Source organism: Sapajus apella, unplaced genomic scaffold (genome assembly GCF_009761245.1).
Source record: "Sapajus apella isolate SASKATOON/1434 unplaced genomic scaffold, GSC_monkey_1.0 scaffold30, whole genome shotgun sequence".
In the NCBI taxonomy this organism is placed as follows: Eukaryota; Metazoa; Chordata; class Mammalia; order Primates; family Cebidae; genus Sapajus; species Sapajus apella.
This window is the reverse complement of record NW_022436970.1, coordinates 15,125,773-15,135,796: the sequence shown is the minus strand read 5'-3', so window position 1 is coordinate 15,135,796 and position 10,024 is coordinate 15,125,773. Positions and strand designations below refer to the sequence as shown.

General features: G+C 37.3%; 1 protein-coding gene across 2 annotated transcripts in view; it reads right to left on the bottom strand.

Moving 5' to 3' along the window:
* Positions 1-10,024, bottom strand: part of DOK6 (docking protein 6) — a 459,594-nt gene that overhangs the window by 128,445 nt on the left and 321,125 nt on the right. The window lies entirely within an intron of this gene.

Sequence of the window (10,024 nt, the reverse complement as noted above, 5' to 3'; positions counted from 1 at the left end):
ACCACTTGCTGTAATTTTTTGCCTAGCAGATTTTCCTTTTAGTTCAGACATTGGGAGGTAAAGGTAATGAATTGAAAGTTGGCCTAAACATTGTCAGTGCAAGTCTTGTGTTAGTTAAATCATGGTTCCATGGCATTTTATTATTTTTGAGATGGAGTCTCCCTCTGTTGCCTAGGCTGGAATGCAGTGGCACAATCTTGACTCACTGCAACCTCGGGCTCCTGGGTTCAAACAATTCATGTGCCTCAGCCTCCTGAGTGGCTGGGACTACAGGTGTGTGCCACCATGCCTGGTTAATATTTGTATTTTTAGTAGCGATAAGGTTTCACCATGTTGCCTAGGCTGGCCTTGAACTTGTGACCTCAGGCGATCTGCCTGCCTCAGCTTCTCAAAGTGCATGATTCATTTTCAATGCATGCTGTGTTGGTGAGAATTAATGCCAATATAAACTAATCCTCAACCACATGGGACCTGGGACTTTTAGGTATTCATTATGAAACTGCCTTTGCAAAATTATGAATCAGAAAAATCTAACATAGCTGACTCCATCTTGCTTCTAACCTCATAATTGTCCTTGCTGGTGCCTGGGATAGGCCAAACTATTGGAGCAATTTATAGTTTCACTTTAAAGCAAGGATAATAATAGTCCCTTCCCCAAACTGACTCCCTCTTTGAGGAATGAAAGTGCCTTTTTAAAACTAATGAAAGGCCCAAGGTTAGAATTCTGGTAGGAGCCTGAAATCTGCTAAGATGCAGGCATAGTTAAGTTATAACCAGCCATTGTTCCTCAGTTTGCTTTTCTATAATTGCTTACTGCTCAGGAGTCATGGAGTCAGAGGTAGCAAGATCTGTAACTTCCCCCGTTGCTCTAACAGATAATATCACTATTGTAAAATCTAAGTCTGAAATATTTTTCAGACTTTGCATTAGGGAAGATGAACTGATTCCACTTGACCTGTGACTTATACCAAGGAACTTGCCCAACCAGCCCTGTGACCCCCGACCCCACTCCACCCAGAAACTGACTCAGTGCATGAAGACAGTTTCAACACTCCTATGATTTTTATCTCCAACCAATCGGCAGCACCTATTCCTTAGCCCTCTGCCCTCCAAACTTTTCTTAAAAGCCCTAGCTTCAGAACTCTTAGAGAGGCAGATTTGAAAAGCATCTCCCATCCTTCCATTCAGCTGTTTTGTGATAATTAAACTTTCTCTGTTGCAACACTTCTGTCTCAGTGTATTAACATTTCTGTGCCATGGTCAAGAACCCATTGGTCTGTAATAATTATTTTTTTCCAAGAATTTCAGCTCCATTTTTCTTCTAAGGTCATAGAATTATTGAGAGATAGAATATGTTAAACATTATATTATACTACCAAACTTAGCTTTTATTTAGATTTAGAGCAGAGATTCCAGTTTTCTTTTTTGTTAGAACCTAGTATACTCATATATTAATATGCATGGTCACCTTGATTCTCTTTTCCAGCATTTATCCAGGTCAATAATGTCATTGGTTCCATTAAAAAAAGGGGCAAATAGAGATCCAACAGATTGGAATGAAGTAGGTGCTTATATTGAATGCTGTTAGGCTTATTTTAGTAGTAGAATTTATGAGTAGTATAAAACACGAGGCAAGATCTCCTCTATTCATGAGCGGTAAAGCTATGAACATAATAGAAAGTGACTGCTCACTCCTTGATAAGCATGGCATACATATCCTTCCTCCTTTAAGCTAAATAGGGGCCTTATCATTATGGTAGAGAAACAATTTCTCTAGCTGTTTTATTAACTTGTTATTTCCAACCCCTGCCTCATAATTCCTTTAATGACAAAACGTCCCCTATTGCTATTTTCAACTCACATAAGAGTTTACTGCTTTCTGAATCAAAAATTAAATTTCTCAATGTTGGTTCTTGCTGCATGGAAACTATGTTTCCCTCATCTTTCAGTCAACTGCTGTGTGTTCTCACCCTAACTCTCCGCATCTTTTGGGGGCCAGGGGCTTAGGATCAAAGTTTATTTTAATAGGCAACAGAAAAAGTAAGGAGAATAGGTCTCTCTCCTGTGAGAGAGAGGGGTTCCCGAATGGGTCTTCTCAACTCTTCCCTTCTACTCACCCAAAATTACTTTGGATTCTTAGGGAATTTCAAATGCCAGAACAGGCAAATACACCCCTTAACATCTCCAAGACTGAATGTGGACCTCACAGATTCCTCTGTCACTGTCCTCATCAGCTGCTGGATATGGAATCCTGCCACAGACGGTCAAGCATGGCAACTTTCTAATTTATATTAAAATGGCATTAAACCCATTAATCTCATTTAAGAATTATACTTCCTAAAGGTACATACTTAGAAAACACATTATTAATTTTTTTATTTTCTATATTCTGATTCTTTGACATCTAAGGCCTTGATGCCACTGGAAGGACTGCCCCTACCACAATTAGCCTAGTCCTAGAGACAGTAAATAACTTACCAGAAGGTGGCCTTTTCAAATGCAAACCAACTAATACAGAGCCCACACCCACAGCCACCTTCTTCATCAGACTCTTTAACTCTGAGCCACTATCTCTCTGCCCTGATCACCCCAGGGCTCAGCATCAGATAAGGAAGCACAGCTTCTATGTCCCAGAGCCTGCTGAAATTTCCAAACTAAGGAGTCCTAACCCTGCTTGCTTTGGCTTGCCAGTTACACAATGAGGCTCTTAGCCAGTTTCCCTCTCTTTCTGCCTGTAACCCACCCCAGTACTTCTGTGTTGCCCCCAAACATGTGATATGCTCCCTCCTCTTGGGAACAGAGTCAAAAACTATATTTTCAAAGAACATAATGTCCTTATCTATGGACCTCATTATGAATGAAAATAAAATCTGTTAAAACAATTACCCATGCACATTGGGTTTTAGGAGTTTATGGAATAAAACAAGTCAATCTCTCCACCTGTGGTGCAGGAAGGGTGTGATAAAATTATTCTTTAGACCAGAATTCACGGGTTTATATAAAGCAATCAACTAAAATTGTTTAAAATTCTCAACTGGTGAGTAGGTAAAGAATTACAGTATATTCAGCCCACAATAAAAAAAAAAAAAACTCCAATATGTGAACTACCATGGAAGAGTCTAAAAAGCATTACACTCAGTAAAAGTAGCCAGACATGCATTTAAATGCCATTCAGTACAAAGCAAGACTATTGGGATGAAAATCAAGTCAGTGTTACTCAGGTGCTAGGGTGGAGTAGATGGCTTGCTCACTGGGTACTCACTTGGAAATTAGAAATAATTAAGAAATTACTTTTAGGAAAAGGAGCAGAATTTGAAACACCACTTCAGGGTACAAGAACAATCTTTTTAAAAAAGCCAGTTCCTGGTTTATAAGTAACCAGAAGAAGACTTTTTTTTTTGGTCAATTCTGCAGAGAATCTGTTATCCAAAGCAACTATGAACAACTACAAACACAGTCTGAGAATTTTCTGTAATAATAAGGGTTTTGAAACAAAATAGGGGCATTTTGAGGCAAATTAGCACAGGAAAATAACAAGAATGTACACGGTATAGCATTAAGAGAACCTGTACAAATAAAGACACAAGACAAAACCCTAGCTATTTCAGGTTACAGTTTTCATCATTTCCAAAGTGAAGAGGAAATAGAAATACCCATATTAAAACATCATTACAACATATTTATAGTTTGCCACTTATGCTTAAAATAGTTGCATATTAAATTGCCTCATAGTTCTCATTGCATGGTGAAATTCTCAACTAAATTTTTCCTATTGACTCCTCAAAGTATGGCTCTACAGAATAACATCAATTAGATGAGCCCCAAATTATAAATTCCCTCAATAATCTGGTAGGTAGAAAAGAACACTGTCTCACCATGGCCCTGCTTTATCTGGGAGGGTTTGATGTTGCACTCTGACCTCCATGGGAGATTTATCTCGGTGTCTTAGCCTGCTTAGCATGATCGGAGAACATATCAATGACTCAGTTTGGATACACCTGGGATGCAGCTGCTGAAACGATGTTACTAAAGCATTCCTTTTACTTTTGATTAGACTTTGTTTACAAAAAAAAAATGGTTAATTCTAGCAGAATAACAAATGGTTTGTTTCCTAGCTCTCTACTGAATGAACAGTTTTGCCTTATTAGAGTATTATATTAATAGAGTAGTGATACAATGATTGCTACCACAGCAGCTCAAATGCAGACCAACCACACCATAGCCCATATCCCAATCACTTCCTTCATCAGCCTCAAAATTCGCTAAGTGCACCAGTAGAATGGGTTCGGAGCAGTAATAGGAAAGCAAATAGAAAGTCAAGGGCGACTTTCACTGCCAACAAGACCAATTCAGATCCTGATTTGACTTGTTTCAAATACAGTCTCTTTACTGCGTAGTGGACATGAGTCCATCTCACAGAACTTTAGAGAGAGTCCTTTATTTTTCAAAGGCTGTAAAGTTGGAAGAATTCATTCATCCGCAACGTCAACTGTCTAAAGTTGTGCTTCCCAATCCTCATCAGGCCTGTGGTTAAAATGCACCTGACTGACAGTTCTGCCACACAACAGGGTGCGTGAGATCGCGGGAGCTGATGCCCCTAACTTTGAAAAGTTATCAGACTGTATGCTGCTTAGTTTAGCCTGTGTGCATACTCCCCTGGGACCTGATTTCTACTTTATCTTTTAAAATATAAAACTCCTGGTGCCGTTTAAGTTCAGCTACTGTCTTAAAGTTTTAAAGATGACATCAATGGGTCCAATTAATAATAAATGTGGCTTTCATTCATGGTATGCTTATGTTTTGCCAGACATGACATCATTTCTACATATGTGCATCTCACTTAATTCTAAAAACAACTGCATGATCTGGACAAAATTTATCTCCAGTTTTTCGATTAGGCAACTAACACTTGAAGTATCTTGTAGATCTAGACTGATTTGGCTTGCAGCTTTCATATTCTCATTCAAAACACTTCCTTACATGGCCTTAATGTGAGAAATATATAATGTAATAGGACCACATTTAGTCAGATATAAAGGATTTTTCATTCTAGAGCTGTTTCCTAGGTAATGAGTTTCTCATATTTATTACCAACAAAAACCACAAAATAAATATACAAAGTAAGTTTCTATGGTATGATTTGATTTCTGCATATACATATTATTCATACCAAATCTTTCTTGATTTGCATATTCTTGGAATAATTCTGTGAGTCAATGAAAGCATAATCCAACTTACCTAAATTTTTATATAAATACACTCATCACAATTTGGAGAATGTCACTGCATAGATGAATTACTTATCACATGAAAATACTGCTAAATATTTAATGATCAAGGTGAATTGCCCTACAAAATTTTCTTCTAAGTTCTTTTTATTCAACTACTGTGGTAGACTGCTAATAAAAATAATCTCTTTGCCACATTTACTTTATTGGTTTTTTTCTTAGCTAGATATGCTGCTAAAAATATTTATTTTTATGGTTTACTCATTTACAAAAGAATATTAACAGATCTTAATTTCTGTTGTAAATTTATTTTAATCCACATAAACCATTTTTGAGCATGTTGGTGCATGAGCCAATAAAAAGGGTGAAATTATCAAGAGATTTTACTAAATATCAAGGTACTGATATTTAGAAACAATCTAAATATAGAAACAATGATAGAAACAATCAGGAGGTCTGGGACAAAGCAGGAGAGGTCTGGCTGTCCAGGCAGCTCCCAGGGCCCCGCGTCTGCCTTGGGGTGTGCACTGTCTGGCTCAGATTACATCAGGTCTGCACTAGTGCCCCCAGCAACGAGTGTGTGAGTTAGGAAATCTCTCTGTTATATCCCAGCTGTTTAGTTTGTCATTCTCCAGAAAACTCTGCCTCCTAAACCCAGAAGCTATAGGTCTGTCCACCATAGATAATTCTAAACTAGAAGCATCCTGCTAAGAGCAGTCTGTATATAGAGAGCGTCTTTCTAGCAAAGATCAGTACGGTAGTCTATTTACCAGGAGTTTACTCACCAGCACATTTACAAGGAGATGAAGCTGTATCACCTCCTGTCCCACTGGAGGTCCCTTTAGTGGTACTCGAGACAGAAATGATCATAGATTAGGTGTGTACCTTCCTCCACCATAGTGGGATACATCCTTGGATCTATAATTTGTTTTCACCACTTTGCTGGGAGTACTGATGAGGTTAGAGCCAAAACTGGAAGCTTAATTCCTATGTGATTCAGTGGCATCACTTTTCATGGTGATATACCATAGCACCAATGCAGACCTTCCATCTTGGGAGTTTCACTGGTTCCACTTGAAAGGAGGAGGTGTAAAAAAGGTATGATATAGAAATCCAGCACCCCTTTGGGTAAGACAATTAAACAGACATAAGAGTGAGAAGGTACAGATGCAAGTTTTGTGAGGCTCAAAGCTTACACAATTTTAGAGACCATTTTACTTTAAAGAACAGAAAAATAATTTACATGTACAAAATGACAAAATTACATGATCACATGTGAACAGGGTGCAAGGTCATCTTTAATAGAGGGGTTCTGAAGCCATAGCTCATTAGTGTCATACATAAGTATGATATTTGTGTTAAGAGAGTTGCATTCAGCTGTTAGGAACCTCTGGAATATACATAAGATAAATAAAAGATCTGGTATGCAGGAAGCTTATTCTATAACTCATGCTACCTCCCATGGTCTTAGTTCTCCAACGCTATTTTGGTATAGTGATAACAGAAATAAACATATCTGACTTTTTAGCTACCTGCATACTTCTAAATCTTTTCTTCCCTAATTCAGCAAAAATCTTCATGAATTTCAGGTCTCATTGAATAATTGTCACAAGTTCTTTTCTTTGTGCTTTCCCCACAACCAGATTAATCATGATTTTAAAGCAATAAAGAATGGCTTTCTCATTCAACTGGCTACGGATAGGCTGTGATCTGTGTGTCCTGAATATCTCTCAAATAAGAGGAACTCAGTGATCATTTGTGAGAGAGTAACTGATGTCCTTTAGATGATCTGGCATGGAAAAGATCTCTTAAGTTTCTAAATTGTAGCTGTAAGTTCAAGGTGAATCTGGTATATTTTGAAAGCAATATTTTCAAGTATCTTTTCCACCTATGAATTCAAAGCAGGAAAGATACAATTTTATATTTAGCACTTCATTTATTGGAGATTTTTGGAGAAGTGAGCTTCCATTTTTGTTGAGACAGAGTCTCACTGTGTTGCCCAGGCTGGAATGCAGTGGCATGATCATGGCTCATTGCAACCTTTGCCTCCTGGATTCAAGAGATTGTCCTGCCTCAGCCTCTCCAGTAGCTGGGACTACAAGTGCTTGTTCCCACTCCTGGCTAACTTACGTGTTTTTAGTAGAGATGGGGGGTTTCACCATGTTGGCGGGGCTGGTCTCAAGTGATCTGCCTGCCTCGGCCTCCCAAAGTGCTGGGATTACAGACCTGAGCCACCTCGCCCGGCCCCAGTGTACAATTATAGAAAGATAATTGGCATGCTCAGAGAGTTTGGTGGATTGTATACACACAGACCATTTATATGCTATCTGTCTAGCTGTTCTTTCACCTGAAAATTAGTATTTTCCGATTTTAGGAGTTGTAAATTGCACTTTTCAGAATAAACACAATAATGTCCATTACCTCTTTAATAAAAGTGTTCCTTCACAGAATTGATTTTCTATATAAACATTGAAAAGGCTCATTTTTTTAATGCCAGCATAGAGAATAATTAATAATCAATTGTCTGGTTATTTTGAGTTTTTCAGGGTGACTATAAGGAAAAAGACAAGTACCTAAAATCAACAGAAAACGAGTATGGGCCTGCCATGAATGGTTTCGCCTACAGAATTCACAAGGGATTAAAAGTCAGGAAAGTGTTTTTCTTCTGATATAAAGTGAGATTGTTTATTTTCCTAATTGGCTTATTGGCCCAATAATGTAGGCTAAAATTATTTGGCTTTTTTTTTTTAATGTATTATGTAATTAAATCATTGAAACACATCAGGCAATAGATGAGCAAATAAACGTGATGCCCTGAGGGGTATTTGGACAAACAAATGTCAAAGGAAAATGGATTGTTCAGAATTTCAGGAGCAAATATATTTTCACATTAAAGTCTAGAGTAGCATTATTTTTCATACATACTAATTGTAATCTAAGTAGATGCTGATTTTCCAAAGAAATGATTCAGGGAATATACCACCTAATTGGTTTGTTTTTAATCAACATGAAAAATAAAATTTAGTAAAAGTTCTACAAGTACAATAATTTTTAACAACTGTGAGAATTGCAGTGGTTTTTAATCACAGGTTTATTAAGGATGATTTTATTTGAGTATCTGTTACCTTGTTCGTCATTAAAAGATTCCACTATCACTGGGATTGTATTTCCAAAGGCAATGAATTCCATAGGTGCACCTACTAATCATACTTGTAAGTGAAAATATTTACTTGGAAACAGGAATGGCAGAAAGCATATCATGGACTCACGGTCTCTGTGCATTTGTTTTCTTTGCTTCTCTAATGATATTAATTGGAGTTGTCTTATAAAGCCCCATGTTCCAGGTGTGCCATATGTGGAAAATAAATTTGAAAGCTTTTTCTCACCTCTATTTGAAGGGTTGATTAACTCTAGTATGTCTCTAGAACTGTAGACCTAGCCTGAAGAGTAACACCAGACAAACCAAAGTAGAGGGCAGATCTAAGATCAGCAGCAAATGCTGAGCCTTAGGCTCCCATAACCCCTAGTGTCTCTGTATCTTCTATTAAGATACAGCCTTGCTTGGGTCGGTGAGAGTAGAGCTAGTTTTGAATAAGCCAAGCTACCTATTTCATCTAAGTCAAGTCTTTATGGTAAAATAAAGGGAAGAAAAAATACCCAATTTCATTTGTAGTTTAACTGATTTTTGTTCTCATGGCAGAATACCCTATGATAGACTGCATTCCCTTTTAAGACAATTATGAATCCACAATCTACTTAGAAATATTAATGAAAAAAATCTAGTGTCTGGAAGTTTTACATTTAACACTAATTTTGTTCTAATTAGCACGAATTTTGTTTTTTGTAATCTATTATCTCCTCGGGTCAAAAGAGAAAATGTTTTCTCATTATCTATTAGTAATTGCTGCTGGAACCTCCACCATGCAAATTAAGTTATTTGACCTCTAAACACAAAAACCTGAGACATATTAGCAAAGCTATATTATGAGAAGAACATGTGTTTTTGCGGCTTTGTGAGTTTTCGACTGGTTTTACTATGTATATGCAAATTGATTTTGATTTTTGAGTTGTATTCCCTTTTGTGGTGATAAACACCAGAGTACCTATTTCGTAGGACTTCAGTGCTATAAGCTATGTAAGAGTAAGAAAAATGTTGGAAACTATTCCACGTTGAAGAAATTAGTTTTTCCTCTTTAAAGATCTGTTAAAACTCTTCTGCTTCATTTACAGTGATAGACTTATTAAATATAGTAAGTATATATATATATATATATTATTTTTTTGGAGACAGGGTCTCACTCTGTTGCCCAGGCTAGAGTGCAGTGGCATGTACACGGCTCAATGCAGTTTCAAACTCCTGGGGTCAGGTGATTCTCTCACCTCAGCCTCCCAAGTAGCTGGGACTGCAGGCACGTGGCACCATGCCCAGTGAATTTTTTGTATTTTTAGCAGAAATGGAGTCTCACTATGTTGCCAAGGCTGGTCTTGAGCTCCTGGAGCTCGAGGGATCTGGCAGCCTCAGCCTCCCAAAGTGCTGGGAACATAGACTTGAGCAGCAGGGCCTAGCCAGTAAGTTTATAATTTTTTTTAAAAAATCAAGTGGCCAGGAAGTTATAATAAGATGGTGAAAATCTAAGCAAGTAAAGATATTAGAAGAAAATATACAAGCAAAAACTTTTGAAAGAGCAGATTTTATCACAATTTGAATTTCCTTTACAAGGAAATTGTTTTTTTTTTTTTTTTTTTTTACTCTTGCTAATGCTATATAACCCAGATAATTTTAAATTCTTTAGTTT